Source organism: Apium graveolens, chromosome 1 (genome assembly GCF_009905375.1).
Source record: "Apium graveolens cultivar Ventura chromosome 1, ASM990537v1, whole genome shotgun sequence".
NCBI classification, from domain to species: domain Eukaryota; kingdom Viridiplantae; phylum Streptophyta; class Magnoliopsida; order Apiales; family Apiaceae; genus Apium; species Apium graveolens.
This window is the reverse complement of record NC_133647.1, coordinates 162,495,174-162,513,848: the sequence shown is the minus strand read 5'-3', so window position 1 is coordinate 162,513,848 and position 18,675 is coordinate 162,495,174. Positions and strand designations below refer to the sequence as shown.

Below are 18,675 nucleotides of genomic sequence, written 5' to 3'. Positions count from 1 at the left end.
CCCATACTATTGTGGTTTTGGCACCAAAGCTTTCCAATTTCAGTTATATTGGTATCTTTTAATAAGCCTCTTGCATTTTTAAGCATCACTTGCAGTTTTCACTTTTGGTGTTTAGCTTTAGTATTCCAGTTAAAGTAACCTACCAGAACTTGACTGATTTGGTTGCTCGCCTAGAACCATCATTGTCACAACATAGCCTCGCCTAGAACAACCATTGTAACAACATAGCCTCTAATATTCTCTTATGCTTCTCCATAACTCAATACAAATTTGCCCTTATTTTTAGTAGGGGGTAATGTGCATGGATCCTCTATTTTACAGCTTTATAGCTTGCTCCTCTTTGTCGAGTCCTCCCTCCACGGGGATATGAAGAATCAAAATAGCTAATTTACCATTGTTGCTTCAGAAAGTACAGAATGAATTCTAGCATTTTCATAATTCACAACTGCAAAAGTTGAAAGGGCATCAACAGCCCCTTCTTGCACATCCTCCCTTTAGCTTCGTGTAAAACTAAGCAACAATGTGACAACTTGGACGAACCAATAATTATTCAACCATTTAGGATCCTTACAGCACACCGCAAAAGAGAATATGAGAGGATCCATTCCAACCAAATCATAATCTCATCTGGGCCCTGCCCTTTAATTTCTGAATTCCTCCCGTTTGTGAAAACATTCCTATCTTCCATTATTGTTTCAGCTAAAAGAGAACATACCTTTTTAAGTATGGAGATAAACAAATAATGATCCTAGTTTTGAAATTATTTGAATGGTTATATTTTCTTTTTGCTGAAACAACAATGGAAGAGATAAACATTTTCACCAGCCGGAGGAATTCAAAATTTAAAGAACAGGGCCTAAATGAGATTATGATTTGTTTGAAATGGATCCTCCCAGATTCTATTCCGCCATTTGCTCTAAGGGATCTGACATATTTGAAAATTTATTGGTGCATCCAAGGTGTTGTATTGTTGCTTAGTTTTACACAAAGCTCACAAGAGGATGTGCAAGAAAGGGCTGTTGATGCCCTTTCAACTTTTACAGTTGCGAATTATCAAAATGCTAGTATTGATTCTGCATTCGCTGAAGAAGTTTCTTAGAAAAGTGGCAGATTACCCTTTTTGAATCTTACAAAATCTTAAAGGGAGGGACTTTAGTTTAAAGCAGCTGTAGTAATTTCGGTTTATCTAGTGCTCATAGGTTGATCTAGACATTTCACCATGGGGATAAGAAAAATCAAGTATACCTATTGCTCTCAGAATCTATTTACTTGGTGGCTCTCTAAGATCTACCACAGTCCCGAAATTGCCTCAGGTATTTAATGTGTTTGTTATCATTTATTTTATTTTTGTCATAAATATGATGCACCATAAAGTGGTAGATCTATAGATATCACGGTAATAAAAATAATTTTTTAGAAAAAAATGTGTTGTTTTCTTTAAATATACAAAAAAATTGAAAAATATAGACAAGTCGTGGAATAGATTGCAACAAATGCTTCAAAACTCTCAAAAACATTTTAAAAAACTATTTTGGATTATGGATCTCTGAACATTGTTCAAGTATTTCTTGTCCTTGGTTGCTGAACTTGAAAATTTTAGCCTACTGTTTGATTCCCCATAGTATTGTGGTTTTGGCACCAAAGCTTTCCAAGTTGAGTTGGTATCTTTTCCATTACGTTTGTAGTTCCCGAGTAGAAGAATTTATGTAGAGTGTTACGGCATTGTGTTGAAATCTTATATAAAGATGGGAAAAAATATTATTAGTAGTTTGCTAGAATGCTTCTTGGACTTGGTAATGCCAAGATTCTTACGTTCGACTCGGAGAGATTTCAGGTAATTTTTTTATCTAATTAGAATTTGATAATAGTTTCAATTCCTTGGTTTGCTTCTATGACTGATGATAGTATTGACACAGTGTGGGAACTATTCAGTAGTTATAAATAATTTCTTGAAAACGATTGTTTAAGAGAATATTAGCAAGTTAGATGTAGTCCTGTAAATGATTATAGGACTTTCAACATCCAATTGCATGAGATGCATGTTTGAATATAGTTTAGGCAGAGGTGTATTAGAGAATCTTAAACAAAATCATGTTCAACTGACACTTAATTTCGAAATTATGATATCAATAATTGGAGTTCTTACTGCTTTATACTATAGCTTGCTCACTATTGTTGAGTCCTCCCTCCACTAGGATATGAAGAATCAAGATACCTAAATTACCATGTGCAAGAAAGGGCTTTTGATGCCTTATAACTTTTGCAGTTGTGAATTATGTAAAGCAGCTATGGTAATTTAGTTTGATCTAGACATTTCACCGCAGGGATATGAAGAATCAGGTATATGTAGCCCTCTTACAAGCTACTTGTAGATCTCTTTGAGCCACCATAGTCCCGAAATTGCTCAGGTATTTAATGTGTTTGTTATCGGTTTATTTTTTTTATCACAAACACAATGCACTTCTCTTTTATTATTAAATGGCTGTAAAAAGTGGTATATCTATAGATATCAGGGTATTAATAATAATTTTTTAATTTTATCCGAGAAATTAACTACATATATAATATTTTAATTACATAAAAATATACTTATATATATTTTAAATTTAATAAATTAGCTTATAGTGTGTTTATATGCCTTGAATAATACTCTCATATAAATTTTATATAATTGTACAAATACTTTATACATAAACAAAAATATCAGTTGAGTTTAACCTTAAAAAATATTCTAAAATAATTGTCAATAGAGTAGGCCCATAAAAAAATTAAAAAAATAGATATTGATCCAAAATACCCCCAGTCGTATTTGAGAAAACACGAATATTATCTGTATCCAAAATAAAGCGAATATTATCTTTATATGGATTCGACAATCACGGACACAAATATGGATATGTCGAATACCAATACGGATACAATTCGATATGTCGAATACCAATACGGATACAATTCGATCAGTATTCTTATATTTTATTTTCTAGCAGTGGAAAATCGGGTGTTCGGAAGCTCATGTTGTCCTGCCAATTAAAATCAAATTTGTTAGACTGATATATTATTGGCGCGTTAACTTTTAAGACTTCAAATTTTATTCACACCCACTTGAGAATGGTTTCTAAAGCCAAATAGAATGGAACAAACCCATTTATTGTATGTACATTAAAGGATTGGGTTTGAATAAAATCAAATTGAGAGATATCAATTGTTAGAATTGAAAATTAAAAATATGACAATAACGATAGTTCGATTTAATTTTGGTCATAAAACCGCATTTTAAAAAAATGACAAAACAAATGCAACTTAATTATTTGAAAAATACGTAAAAATTAGGAGGTGGGGGCAACGAAACGGGTTCCTAGTTTCAAACTAATAGAGTTTCTCCTCAGATGCAGACATTTTGTTCAACCTGAAATGTAAAAAGTAATAATTAACTTATTATAAGCGAAATAATTGATTATCTTGTTTAATTGATTAATATTAAATAATAAAAAGGAAATGTATAACCCTTTGAGAGATAATGACCTAAATATCTGTGGTTGTAAAGGAGTCAAATCGAGCTAAACTCTTATGTATTAATTCGTTAAAAAAATGTCGAACTCGAAATCTAGCTGAAATTTTATCGAGTTAAAAATTTTGCTTGTGTATCGACTCATTATAAAAAAGTTTATTCGCATACATATTTAAGCACAACTAACGGACTAACATTACACGAACAACTAATGAACATTGTTCATGAACTTTTAATCGCAAACAACTTAGTTTATGAACTCGCTGTAAACGGAGGAATTTGGTTAACAAACATTTGAGGTTCGTGGTCGGAATCAAGATCTGCTGCGGTGGTCATTGATCGGAGAAATCACCGGAATGGGTTGTTTTGTACTTAGGAAGTGGCGAAGATTGCTAGGTTTTATGTTTGCCTTCTCAGAGGATCATGCCAGACGTAGTTCTTGGGGAACAAGAAACCTAGATAGACTTGGCTTCTCATTCTGTGTCCCAATAGGAGTTGTCGAACCAACTTCCTATTATAACTCGAACACTGATTTGCTTTAGAAGTGCCCGACGATGTGTCCTAGTCATAAAGGCCCAAGGCTCGTTATGACTTTAGGACTTTATGGACAATAAAACTTCCCGACCGAAGAATATCCATATTCGCTACCGCTACTTCCATTGATCGTTAGCGCAGGTATTGCCATGACTTATGGCAAATACCTAAGTGCATCATTGCCCCCCGAAGATAACCCACCAGACTACAGGACAAGTTATCCCAAGCGTAAAAGTGTAAAGTGCGAGATAACCCTAGAGTCTCTTGTGAAGGACAACCCGCCGAATACGGAGACAGGGCTCCCAAAGCTCATACTAGATGTTTGTGAGCATTCAAATATGAGGATAACCCACAAGATTACAAAATGACGTATTCGCCATATTTTCCGGGATAAAGGGCTCTCAGAGGGCCTTTTCCTTCACGCGAGCCTTCCGGAGTTCTACTAAATGCCTAGGGCGTGCCCTAAGCATGGAGTGGCCCTTTGGGGACTCCTTTCCTTGTACGATTCTTATGCTTTGTTCACTTCCTAGTTTAGTTATGGGAGCAACCTCCTCGCTCATTCTTCCTTGTCATCTCCCTGGAATTCAGGTCGTCCTTCAATTATTAATTTCTTCACTCCTTCTCCCTTTTCTTGAGATCATCTTCCATAAGTTCTCTATCAATACTTGTTCTTTGTCGTCGTCTTCTACTATAATGATCGTCGTGGTACCGTCATCATTGCAGTCATCCCACACTTCCTCCACCCTAGTCGTCGTAATCCTCCGTCATAATGGTAATCGTAAACCTCCGTATATAACTTTACCAATCATCGTCGTTACTTATCCTAGTCTATAATTGTCGTAAGCGACTCCAACATAAGGAGTGCCCTAGTCGTAAGCGTCCTCCGTAAAGGGAACGTCCTAGTCGTATACGTCCTCCGTAAAGGGAGCGTCCCAGTTGTAAGTGTTTTCCGTAAAGAAAGCGTCCTAGTTGTAAATGTTTTCCGTAAAGGGAGGGTCCTAGGATCCGGAGCTCGTCCGCCCTCTTCCGTGGAGCAATCTGACCCATTTCCAAAAAGACCGATAAAATACCAGTGACAATTTTATGGTATAACAACTACCCCCGATTTTTTAGTTTGTTAAAAAAAAAGTGGAAAATCATCTTCTACTTCCTACGTCCTTTCGAGATTTTTGTCATCCACAATATCGTCACTTCATCTTTTTCTAATAAACTCACTTCCGTACGTGAGAATACTTTTTTCCGTAAAAGAATATTTTAGTTGATAATCTTCATCATAAAAATCTTCTTCCGAGTCTTCGTGTCAAGTGCTTCCGCAAAATCTCTCAAAATTTTCCAAAAATATCCTCCCCAGACATTTTCCACAAATATTTTCCGCAAATATTCTCCTCCTTCCGAGCGCATTCAGGGCGCCCCTATCCCCGAAAGTCTATTCCGGGGGTTCAAATTTCAAAAATTCTAAACTTTGCCTCCTTTAATAGATCTTGCTCCTTCATTTCAACCTTAACTCCCATATTCCAAAATACCCGATATAAGGGGCATAAACCCCTTTCCTCCAAAAATCTCAAGAAGCTTGGAGTTAGCTTGTTCTTGGCTCCACCTCTGTTTTAACTTTAACCCACTCATCCTCCATCTTCCAAGGTACTCTTTCAGGTCTCTCTTTTAAATTCCTTTCATGTACGCTACTAGATAAAAGAAATTTGAGCTTCTTGAACTTCAATATTTATGCCATGTTTTGGGTGTATATGTATAGGTTGTATACATAGCTTGTTGATTTTTGTAGATGCACCAATTTGAATTCCAATTAAGTTAGTAGCTTGAATCTTAAAATTTAGGTCATAAAAATTTGTAGCCACACACACGGGGGCGCACTCGAGGCATGCCATTAGGGCAATCGGGTCGCGACTCCCCTTTCCCCATACGGCGCGCGCCAGTGACGGGTCACAACCATGACCTCCATACTAGGAGGGGCACGCCCGTAGCCCTGAAGCTCCCGGGTTCTGGCCTTTGATTCTTTTTTTAAAAAATAGGTCGCGCCCGAAGCTTTCAATGTCGCTTGGGTCGCTGCCTTCGCGGAGTGCATTGCGTGCCCGAGGATTTGCAGCTATCAGGTTGCGGCCCTTCACGTAATATGGGGGCACCTTAGGCACCTTGGAACTTCTAGTTTACATCTTTCATCCTTTTCATTGTGGCGTGTCTTAGCTCCTCCAAAACATACTTTTATTTTTATTGGTGTTGTGACGCATGCGTCCTGACATTTTTCCTTGTTCTTATCGCAGCTGGATGATGATTCGCCAACGTATTTCCATCCGTTCATGGATTTTAACCGCAAGATGGGGCTTTTCACCATTTCACTTTGGTTACCGACTCCTTTTTCAGCTTCGTCCTTGTTTCATCTCGCCGGGACTTTGGTAGACGGGATTCGACGAGGTTACTATGGCTATTGAGCATGAGGCATCTACTTCCACTACGCCATAGATGGCCTATCGCAATGGTTTAATCATGCGTGTTACAAAATTATGTTACCTTAGATATGCTCATATTATCCTACCGCAACATAGTAATTTTGATATTTCATTAGCCGTTATAACATGTTACTATAGTTTCAAAATATTACAATAGGGTGTTAATGGATTAAAAAGTAACATTTAATAAACAATTAAATATATATAATTATTTGAATTGAAAATTAATCAATTTTGATAATATAATCAAGCAATATTATAAATATTATCTAAGATTGAGAAAATAATTTTTTTTTTAATTTTGTAAATTGTACTAATTAATAACTGATAATTTTTCTTAATAAAAAATTTGAACACTATTTAAACTTAAAATTTTATCAAAAATTAAAAAAGTGAAATTAGCCAGCAGTTATTTGGGATGTCATTGGGCTCTCCATGAGGCGGGCTAAAGCAGGCTCAAAATTTTTGGAGAAGCGACAGTTTTTTGTCAAAAATTCACAGTCCTCCATAAACATCTCTCTCTCACACAGTCGCTCTCTTACACTCTAAATATCTCTCTCGGTAGCCACTCACACACTCTCTATCAGCGTTTAATTGAACTGAATCATCCTAAAGTATTACCTCACATATTGATGATTAGATTAGCTAGAATTTTATATTAGTAAAATCTTACAGATTCGAGCTAGGGTTTTTAATTGGAATCGTGGTTTTAAAATGAAATTAGGGGTCGAAGGAGCATCATATTCTTTCACTCTTCACTCTCCTAGTAAGTAGTAACTCTCATGCTCTCTCTCCCTCTCTCTCTCCCCAATTCGATTATGTATATCAATACTTATGTACATACAAATAATTGAATTATCGCAATCCCGTGTTTAGTTTTGTTGTTTTGTGTTTCTATTATCACTTGATCTTATTTTAGGGCTTTGTATTTCTCATTTCCAGTACGTAATTATTTCTTTTATCACTTATATTTAGTACTGTCATGTGTTATATTGTGATCTATCCTTGTAGTAGCAATACCAGTAATGATTTTTAATCTAAGTTTATTTTAATTTAGTGCAGTTTTATTTGTTTGCTGAAATAATTAGTTTTTATTTTGTTTTTGTGTGTATATCTATGTTTATAATTATGTCGTTTAATTGAACCCGAGTTGTTGTTTTACGTAGAGGAATTATGGCTGAATCTGAAGCTACGCATGTTGTTTCGAGTAGCGAGTTGTTGGAATGGCCTAAAATGGATAAGCGCAGGTTCTTACATGTTATGTCTCATGTTGGTGACCTTGTTCGCACCATCAAGTATGTGGTTTATTGTTTAATTGGAAGAAAGTATGTCAAATATGTGCTAGTTGTGATGGATTTATTGCTAAATGGTGTTTTATTTGATGTTTACATGTTTTATACTGAAGGTTTTGGGATGGAGCTTTTGAGAAAGAGGGATATTCCGGAAGAGAAGTACGCAAATGCCTTTCTCGGGTTTGGTCCTGAGGAATCTCAATTTGTTGTGGAGCTAACTTACCATATGTTTAAACCCTAGTATGTGACATGGACTTTAATCTTTTTACTCTTTTTTGTTTTGTTACATAGATGTGATAATTCCGGGTATTTTGTTAGTATTGTTATTTAGCTATGATGATAAATGATACTCTTTATAAGTGACTAAGTTGATTTAACTCCCCTCCTACCCCCCAAGAAATACATGTACCTTAAGGACATCTAATGTAAATGATAAAATGTAAGATGTTAGTAGCTTGCGAGTGTCTTTTTTGGGAAAAATTATTTGATGTATTGGTAAATTTAAATTGCGGTATTTGGTTGTTTGTTATGTGTTAAAAGATTGTGATTTGTGCAGAATTTTAATTTACAAAATTAAAATGTACAACCAAGTTATTTTATGTGTTCATGCATTCTGGAGTCCTATCTACGTTCTGTTGAAGTAATCACCATTATTGAGAATGTACCAAGTAAACTAAAAGATTTATTAAGTTTGAAAGGTAATCACCGCTAGTTAATGTAATTTTCTTATATTCCTCCCTCCTTAACGTGGCAAGGTGTCTTCTGCTGCTAGTTTCTAGAATGAAAGTGTTCTGATATATACAATTGGTGATGTGGAGCAGAGTCTCGTTAAGAGTGATGTATGGTTGCCCAATTACGTACCCTGCTGTACGAACTAGGTTGTTTATAAATATAAATCAAGTTTTAAATTTTAGATTGATTGTGATGATTTGTACAAGCTGGAAATGAAGTCTTTTTCAGGATTAAATGGAGTACCCAATTGAAAAACCTTATGAGTGCTTATTGTGACCATCAATTAATTGACATAAATTCAATTGCCTTTCTCTATGATGGCTGTCATCTCCGAGGAGAGCAGAGTCGTGATAAGGTAGCCCTTGGTTTCACTCTGTCTCTTACATGTTTACTTGGCCTCCGACTTAACACTGTGTACACCCTCTTTTTCTATTGCTAATATACATTATGTGTTGTGTTTTCTCAGTTGGAAATGGAAATGGAGACAAAATCGATGTTATGTTGCACCAGACTGGTGGAACAACTTTGTGATTATTGCTCTGTTGGTTTGCCTTTGAGTTTCAAGTTAGCAGACTTCATGTTAGTTTGTGAAAGGCTAGTGTAAAATGTAATCATTATCTAACCAAATTAGAGGAGGTTGATATTTTAACATTTTCTCGCTTTTTGAATGTTTGTTGAGGAAGTGATGGAGTTAGCTGAGTTGGATGTGATGAGAAATGCATGAAGTCTTCATAATTTTCAGAAAATGAAGCACATGTTTATCAGCTGGTATTCCTAATACTTAACACCCATCCAAAACATGTAAATTTAAAGTTGCACATATATAACATTTGAAAAAATGATAGTTAACAAGTTTTTTGTGAGTAAAGATATGTATACGCAGCGGAAAAGTGGCGCTATAATCACCTCATTGGTTCTTATGCTCAACTTTTATTTTTTTGCTCAATTAGATGTTATTGTCTTATATATCTTGTTTAATAGTTTTTCTAATATTGCATATTAAATTATTGTGTAATTTCTTTATCTAAAGAGGATAATGGAAAGAGTTATGTTACTCAAATTTGCAATTTTTGCATTAGCTGCTAGTACACATGATAGTCGACTTAGAGAACTTTTGAGGATTCCCTTTTGTGTTGACTTATGTGGATTTTTTAATTCTTTTGCAGTTTGGAAGGAAGGTAAAGAAAGCAACTATAGCCTCAACTGTCATTCCTGACCGAGATTATCGGATAACAGTTGTTTTACTTGGTCTGTGTTAAATGTATTGGATTTTTTTACCAGTTATATGGCTAAATAAGAGTTCCTATGATTCTTTTTACTTTATTAGATGATAGAAAATGATGGATAAAGCTAGGCAGTTATTCTTAATTCTTAATTCTACTTTCAGCTCAAATATATGGCAAACTTAAGTCTACTAAAGTTCAGGCTGACATTCAATATCTCTTTATATTGGTTATTCCAAAAGTTATAGTTTTCATAATAATTTGCTTGATATCGAAACCATTTGCAGTCCAAAGTTCAGTGTGTTCAGTTGGATGGATCTATGACTATGAAGGAAAGAGATGCTACCATCACAAGATTTATCCAGGATCCAGATTGTGAGCTTAAAAGCAGGAGGGGTTGCACTTAATCTCACAGTGGCATCACTATTTTTTACCTATCTTCTTTTGCGTACTCCAAGTGTCATCGTACTAGATTTCAGATGTTTATTTATCATACTCTAGACTATAGACTATGTACCTGTTTTTTGGTTTATGTGGAGTTGATGGTGAAATGTGAGAAAACTGAAGTAGTATTTGGTGGGGGTTTGTGAAAACCTATTTGAAGTTTTGTGGTTTAAATTGTTTATTTGTTGACTTATTTGAAAAACAGGTTTATGGCATGTTCAATTTCCAAACAAATATTTTTAATTTTTTTCGAGAAATATGTTACATTACGTACTACAATGTTACAAACAAACTAGTATAATATAATATAAATAATTATAAAACTGTTATAGTAGGGGAAACAAATGTTACAATGATTTTGTGGCCCACATGTAGGCCCACATGAAGGGCCCATTTTTTTTAAATTCTAAGCGCAAAAGTAACATACATAGTGTGATACTATAGATATAGTTTGATGTTACCTTTTACTGCTATTGTAACATAAATGGAAATGTTACACCAGGGCAAAAGGGATGTTACCTTAGGGGTCAAAGGTTACTCGAAAAAAAAGCAACTTCATTTTTATGTTAACTTAGGTCTTTTGGATGGCAATGGTAACATTTTTTGGCATGTTGTAACATTTTTTCCTGTTGCTATAGGCCATATATGGCATAGTGTTCTGATATTTTTTCTGGACCACATGCTCCGAGTTGTCATTCAATCTTGGAAGATTGGTTGGAGGATGAAATTTCAGATTTAGAGGCAAATGGTAAAAGGAAAGGCAAGACTGTGGTTTCTGATGAGGAGGGTAAGTCTCATGTGTATGGCCTACTACTCAGGATGTATTTAGAGATGAAGCGGAATTCTTATTTCCATCAACTACCAAGTTCGTTGTCACTCCTCATAAGTCTTATATATCTTATCTTCATCTGGAGGTAAAGGAGTGTGAGTAGGACTTGGATTGGAGGAGTGATCAGGAGAAGAAGCTTACTCCGAAGCAGATGGATAGTCTTCAAAAAATTCATGATAGATGGGCTTGTGTTGGTATGGCATCCATGCTGACATAGATTTCGAGTATAGGAGGAGAGGTGATATGGAGAGTACGACGAGTATTCCTCCTCCTTCTGGTATGTTCCAGGTGCCCCCTATCATAGGTAATATACCTTCGGGGGCGCCCTAAGCTGTAGTGGTAGGAGTTTTCAATTTTTGGATTAGAATATTTTTTATATCTCGGATATCAATTCTTGCATGCACTCCTTTACTTACACATGTATCTTTGTACTTTCTCCCTTTACATATTATATGCATGTGTTCTCGTCTTTTTGCATCTTCCTCTATGACATGATTCATCTATGTGCATCTCACTACTAGAAATAGTAGATACGACATCGGTCTTTAGACATCGGCATGTAATGCACCCAATGTTAAAAGCTTGTTTAACATCGGTTTAAAAAAAGCAATATTGAATATAAATCTGACATCGGCTTTATATAGTACCTGTTGTCTATGTTCAGTTTTAAAATAATAACAAATAAATGCTTTTCACTTTAACAACGGTTATTAATGCTAACCGTTGTCTATAGCCATTTCTAAAAAAATGACTAAATAAATGTTTCAGTTCCCCCGCTGAGTGCCCAAATTCCCCCCCCTTAACAAAAAAGTTAAAATTTATTTCCCCCTTCCCCCTTTACTCATACATCGACTATCTCTCTATCTCTCTCTATCCCCTCTTTATCTCCCTCCCTCTCTCCCTCAAACCTCAACTGCGACTTCACTTCCCTTATCTCTCTCTTCCCCCACACCCCAAGGCGACTCTGTCTTCTCTCTCTTTCCTCTATCTCTCGAACTCGCTCTCATAAACCCTAATTTACACTAGTACATATTTTACATTCAAATTATAACTAATTAAGCACCAACTTCCGCTTTGAGTTGGTAAGATTAGACAAAAATCGTAGATTTGAGGATCTTCGAAACTTTGGGTATCGTTCGATTAAGTTTTAATTTCAAATTTGGTTCGTTAAATTTGAATTGTCTCCAATTTTCAATTTTTCTTTCTTTTTAGTCTATTTTTGTTCACAGATCTGCTGCTGTTGGAGATTAACGATCTTTGTGAAGATTTGGTTTTGGAGATTTGGGTTCGTCAAGAAAGATTTCCCTTTTTCTTGAGCTGTTAATCCATCTTTGTTTCTTTTATCATGCTTGTTTGATACTTGTTATTATATGGAGCTATTTTTTTAGTATTCAAAGTCGTTAAGCTTTTTCTGAATATGGAGAAGTTTGTCCTTTTGGGTTGTAGTGATTGGCCCTTACGATTGTTTGCGCTTAATGTTGAATCAAAACTGTGTGATATCCTTGTTTGAGATAGAGAAGATGCCTGATCGTAAGTTCATCCACTCTGTTTGATGTCCGACAAGCTGGGGTATGAATCTAGATTTTCAGTCATTTAGTGAAACAAACAAATATCTTGCAAGATCCTTTCTTTTTTAATTTTTATGCTCGAAAAAGATTATAAATTTGGTAAACTGATATGGTTGTGTGGCTCATCTGAAAACCAGGTACTTCTTCCAAATTTTATTAAGATTGCCAAAGATGTGTGCATGCCTGATTTCATTGCACCTTCTGATTGTAAGCTTGGTGAGTTGTCCCGGTACATAACGTACTTAAAGTCTTAATCATACATGTCGTAACCATATGATCAATTCTGTATTATTTCTCTTAATGGTAAATTAAGTTGAAATTATTCATTCCAAGTGCTGATTATTCATATATTTTAATTGAAGGGTCTTGTAAAGAGATTGGATTTGAGTCATGTGATGTATAGTGTAGATGTGCTACCTTGATCTTTAAATTTTAAGAGCAATTCATTTATGCGCTATATGCTTGTTCAGTACTTGAGTTGGTGTTTATGTTTTTAGAGATTTTTATTTATTCTCTGTGTTTGCTACGCTTTGGTAGGCATTTTCAGATTTTTGTCTCTATATTTTTGGAAATAATAATTTTGTTATTCATTGTAGGGCATGCATCCCTCTATTAAGGCGACAGTTTGGGAGTTCTTGCTGGGATGCTTTGATCCCAACAACACCTATGTTGAGCGAGATGAGCGAGATGAGCTACTTGGTTTTTTCTTATTGCTCTAGCTATTCTCATTGAGTTATTCAAACATTAGGACAACGACAAAAGGGGGTGATAGTAAGATCTGTTTTCTTTAGGCCAGGAGGTCCTTTAGCATCTGAATTGGCAAAGCACCCTGTTATTCTTAAAGTTAATGATTGGTTTTTTGTCATGGAGGCCTTCTACCGCACCATGGTAGATTCTTTATTCTACTAGTCTACTAATTTTTTTTTGATTTTGAAGCTGGCTCATGATTCTTGTCGTATTATTGCAGCTGTCTATGGTATAGAGATGTTGAATAAGGAGGTCCCGACTTGGATGAGAGGCCTTAGTGAGAGTGATGACCATCAGAAACTCCCTTTTATTTCCACTAGAGGATATGACAGTGTTGTGGAACCGTTTATACTCTCAAGATTTAGGGGAGCTGGAAGACTATGAGTCTATAGGAATTTGTAAATTGTGATCACCATTATTGCAGCTTGCACAAAGGCCTGGATCTCCTGAGTCATTATAACAGCTTGTGGAGATTGCTAGGAATCCTTGTTCTAGTGCTACTGGTTTATCAGGTCTTGTTGCCGGGAAAGAGGATAACCTAAGACACTCTAGAGACAGAAAGGTCAACAGAAGGGTTATCTTCTCCACTTTGCTTTGTCTCTCAACAGCCAAGTCATGATGAGAATTATGTGCTCTTTTGCTATATAATCTTACTGTTGTCTGTTTATGTAGCAAACTACTGGTCTATTTACAGCAACCCGGGAAGAGTATTATCTTTTGGATTCCGTGGAACCAGATCCAGTTGGATTTCATAATCAGGTGTTTCCATAAGAGCCATTAACATCAAATTAATTTAAGACTCTTTATTAGCACGGTGTTTTCCCTTGATATTACTTATACGAGAAAATTGTTTTAGAACTTGGCTTAAAATACTTGGTACCTGATCTTTAATTTGACTGGTTTCATAACTGTGCAGCAGTATTTTCTATAAATAGATAATTAAATATTCTGTCATGTACTTTAAATCCATTTTCTCCATGAAATAAAAAAAGATTGATTGCACTTTTGCTGTTGAAAAATAGATAGATTGAAGGAGGGTTAAAAATTTTAAAAGTTCTTGTTGGCAAAGCTCTGATACTATATAACGGTATAAGTTATGATTTAGAGTTTTGTATTTTGTAGTGTTTCTTAGCTGGATTTAAAGTATGCCTTTCTTAATATTTTTCATTCAGGTGTTTGTCAAAGCTAACAAATCGAGGGCTTACTTCAAGAGGTTTCAGACTAAGTTTAAGAGAAGGCGAGGTAAACATTCATTGACAGTCATCATTTACATCCTAATAATGCTAGTCATACAGCAGGTGAGGTTGCCGGGAGGATTTGGTGTCTTTACATATTTCACGTATGTGGCTCCCGCATAATGAATGAAGCTAGTAGCAGTTAAGGCAGATCCATGTTGCCGATGGTAAAAGCTTCTGAACTAAATTGCTACTCAAATAATTTGTTTATTCTGTAATTTTATTATCTTATCAAAACATATATAGTCTTGTGATAAGTAAATTTTTGTAACAGTCCACTCAAACTTTGCAAGAATTATATGAAGGAATCTAATAACTAAATGCTGCCCACCAGGTCAGGTTATACTTAAAGGCATGTACAGTATGTTCTTCTTTTTTATGTGTAGTAGCTACTCACATTTTCCTTTTCCCTCCAACAATCTATTCATCTGGATAAATTTCTGCAAGAAGTAGCATATATCACCTTTAATGAATTTTATATATTCTTGAAATGGCTCTTTTTCACTAATGATGTTACAATAACAGAGTCAAGTGTCATGCATTTTCCATTAGTAGGGACCATGAAGAATCTAAGGTAGGGAAACAGAGTTCAATAGGCTATGTTAGAGAATATTATGAGAATGTTATCAAATTTGATCTAGACTGATGCCCACCAGGGCCAGGCCAACAAAGGATACATAATACAACTCTCTGTTAATTATATCTTCATTAATTGTATCTGAAGAATATTCACTACTTTTAATCTGTAGATTACAACAATATCTTCATTCTTTTACATCTATCTTCCAGGCAACTGGAGAGGATTATTCAGTTGAACTTGCTGAAAGCCGAAGACCCTTCAGGGCTCTACTTGATGCTGGCCTTTGAAAGACTACTATAGGCAATCGTGTCTTTGGTGCTCTTAAGGTATGAATTGGTATATAATTAAATATTAACTATAATTGTACATGATCCATCTTTTTTTTCACAGTAATCTTACATTACTTAATACTGAATCTCTGTATCTATGTACCTTTTTTGATCTGTACTATAATATTGGTATTATTTATAATTTTCGCAAATACTACTGAAATACAATAATCTTTCTTGTTACTCCCACAAGTTGTGTTGTGTATTAAATTGATTTAAATGGTTTCAGTTATGGGTATACTTTTTTTTATTTTACCCCACATTTTTGTAGGAAAATATGTCTTGGATGAAGGAGTCCTAGTCACTATATGCCTCTATGTACTAAATGCCAGCATGTAATACTGAGTGTGACTTAGGTCTCAATTAGAAAGTGTATGTCTGGTGTACAAGTAACATGGTATTGGTTAGCATGTGATTGCTTGTGTTTGTGCATATATACTAGAACTTATTCAGTTGTTCATTGTAGGGTGCTTTGGATGGTGGCCTTGACATTCCTCACACTGAAAAATGAATTGTTGGCTACTCAAAGGATTCTAAACAGCTTGATGTTGAGGTTCACCACCAGTATATCTATGGTGGCCAAGTATACGGCTCTGTTGTGTAAACAGCACTTAACGGCTTGTATTGAAAAAATAAATGGACTAATATGTGATTAGCTTGAAGAAAGAGATTAGCCCATTCCTGAACTTGTGTATTCAAGTATGTGTTTTACTTTAAATTTTTTTGGTCATGTATAAACTCCTGACAAGTCCTTAGTTAAAACAGTCTGGATAACTAAGTTATTTTATTTTTATTGGTTGGGATGTTTATTTTAGACTTGGAATAATGTATGTCCGAATTGGTTTTGGAATATTGTATGTTAAGAATTTGGTATCAATGTAGCTTTATGTTTCTGTTGGATGTTTTTGGTTGGATGTTGCATTGTTTGGTATTTTTTTGGTTGTGTAAATGCAATTGGTTCATGTGGCTGTAAATCATGACCAGGATGGCATGTAATTTACTCCACATTAACATCACAATGGTAAATGTAAACCCATATAAAAAATGTACAAAAGACATCATGTAAAATAATATTAAACGAAAAAGAACTAAAAAACCGATGTGAAATAGGTATTTGACATCAGTTCTGAAAAGAAACTCAATGTATTTTAAGTCAAATAACATCGGTTAGAAAAATTGGCTGATGTTAAACAAAAAGATTTAACATCGGTTTCTTGAAGAACACCCATGTCTTATCCATCATTTCACATCGAGGGGCTAATTTAACCGATGTCTGATCAAACATTTCACATCGGACACCTAATCTAACCGATGTCTGATCTAGCATTTCACATCGGTTTGTTCGAAAGAATTTTAATAATTTGGCTTTCAGAGCTTGTAGGTTTCATGTTTTAATGGATAAATACCTCACAATATACTCATATTCACCTAAAAATACTGTAATATAAGCTGAAATTTGTTGCAAAGACATCACATTTAGTCTTAAAACTGATGTATAGCACTGTAATAGACATCGGCTGTTAAACGATGTGAAAAGCTGATGACATTTAACATCACACGTGAAGACATCAGTTCAAATTTTTTTTAACATCGGTTCTGAACCGATGTCTGATCCCATATTTCTAGTAGTGTTTTACTAAGCTATTTTATGCTTAACTTTTAGGTATGGCTCTTAAGATATTGAGGTATTTCATACTTGACTTGACTTCTGAGAGAATAGTTCCTAAAGGGAACGTTACTGAGCCTCCTTCAAGGCACGGGGCGCGCCCTAGTCCACCTCCCATGAAGATCATTCATGCGCTTCCAGTCCCTTCACCGAAGCGTGTCAAAGCAAGTTCGAGAGTTGGTACTTCGAAGATGGTGAAGGCCTATTCTTCTCTTTCCAAAATAGAATCTCACTTGGGTCCTTTAGTCACTATATTTCTTTGAGATGGCGAGTTATCTTCTTGGAGGGACTTACTACCAGCTCACAGTGATAGTGCTAGAGTTAGAGCCATCGCACAACAATTGTTTCTCTCTTTGGAGGATGTTTCTGAGGCTCCGAGGGGTAGGGCTCATCTGAAGAGCCTTAAGACGGAGTGTAGGAGTTTACTTGATCGTGCCACCACTGTGGAGGAAAAGTTGAAGATGGTTTCTGAGGAGAAAGATGTTATGGTTTTTGGACAGGTGGGGGAGCTGAGACAACAGAGAGAGATCATCACCGACTTGTGCAGTATTTCAGATTCAACACTCGATTAGAAATATCTGTTTCAACCTCAGGTGGATGATCTCCCAGAGGATTAGCTTCACGGTTGGCCGGAGGAGAGGGGCAAGATTCGTGATCAGGGGATCGAGCAGGGCTTTTCCATGCTTTTTACTACTTTCTTGGCCAACGATCCCATTTATAACTTTAGCTCCTCTGACGCAGAGACATTGTCTTATGTTGACGACTTCAGGAGGGACAATGCCCAGGCCAATGTTGACACGAGAGTTGCCTTAGAATTTAATCACAGCCATGTTATTGCTTCGGGTACACCCGTCGCAGCAGTAGGCATAGTAGGAGTCATGGCTGATACGACTGATGTTGGTGCTCCTCTAGATAGCGCTTCTCCTACAAATGATGTTATGTTTATGGGTAATTTTTCTCGCCCCGTGACTTCTCCTTATGCTTACTATCTCATGTCCACTTCCCGAGAGTAGGGTGTGCCTTCTATGCCTTCCGTTATCGTGGAGGTGCGCTTTTTATGCCCCTTACCTCTTGTATTATCTACCATATGCTTCTTGCTACATTGTGATTAATTCTATGACTTTATTCGAGGTGCGGTCTCTATAAAATCCTAGCAATTTGTATGTGCTTATTCCTTTATCAGACTTTTGTACTTGGACCTAATACTGTGTATCTAGTTGCATGTTATCTCTTTGTTGTTTCCTTAGAATATTTCCATTTGGCAAAAACAATAACAAAAGGATAAGTAATTATAATGGAGTAACTCAAAAATTCCTTCCCTGGGCACGCCCCAAGGGGAATATGACTCCTTTTGGGGATCTTGCTTCTTAGCCGTTCTTGATACTCTTGAGAATCGAAATGATAAATAAACTTGTAGCTCTAACAACTTAATTCGAAAAATCGTACCATTTTCTTTTGCTTGACGCTGGAAGACACAAACTGTGTCGGTGTATGCATATTCAACAATTATGCGTTGCACAAGCACA

The 18,675-nt window shown here is 35.7% G+C and overlaps 1 long non-coding RNA gene across 3 annotated transcripts; it reads left to right on the top strand.

Moving 5' to 3' along the window:
• Positions 1-11,882: 11,882 nt before the first annotated feature.
• LOC141721505 (uncharacterized) lies at positions 11,883-16,206 on the top strand. Of its 3 annotated transcripts, none has more exons than XR_012574768.1 (9): positions 11,883-12,153; positions 12,254-12,309; positions 12,471-12,593; positions 12,730-12,808; positions 13,189-13,480; positions 13,560-14,098; positions 14,512-14,741; positions 15,364-15,480; positions 15,950-16,206. It is a non-coding gene; the product is annotated as an uncharacterized LOC141721505 (long non-coding RNA). The 3 variants fall into 3 exon arrangements; XR_012574769.1 differs by having other exon boundaries at positions 12,254-12,593; positions 13,189-13,291; positions 13,384-13,480; XR_012574767.1 differs by having other exon boundaries at positions 12,254-12,593.
• Positions 16,207-18,675: the final 2,469 nt, after the last annotated feature.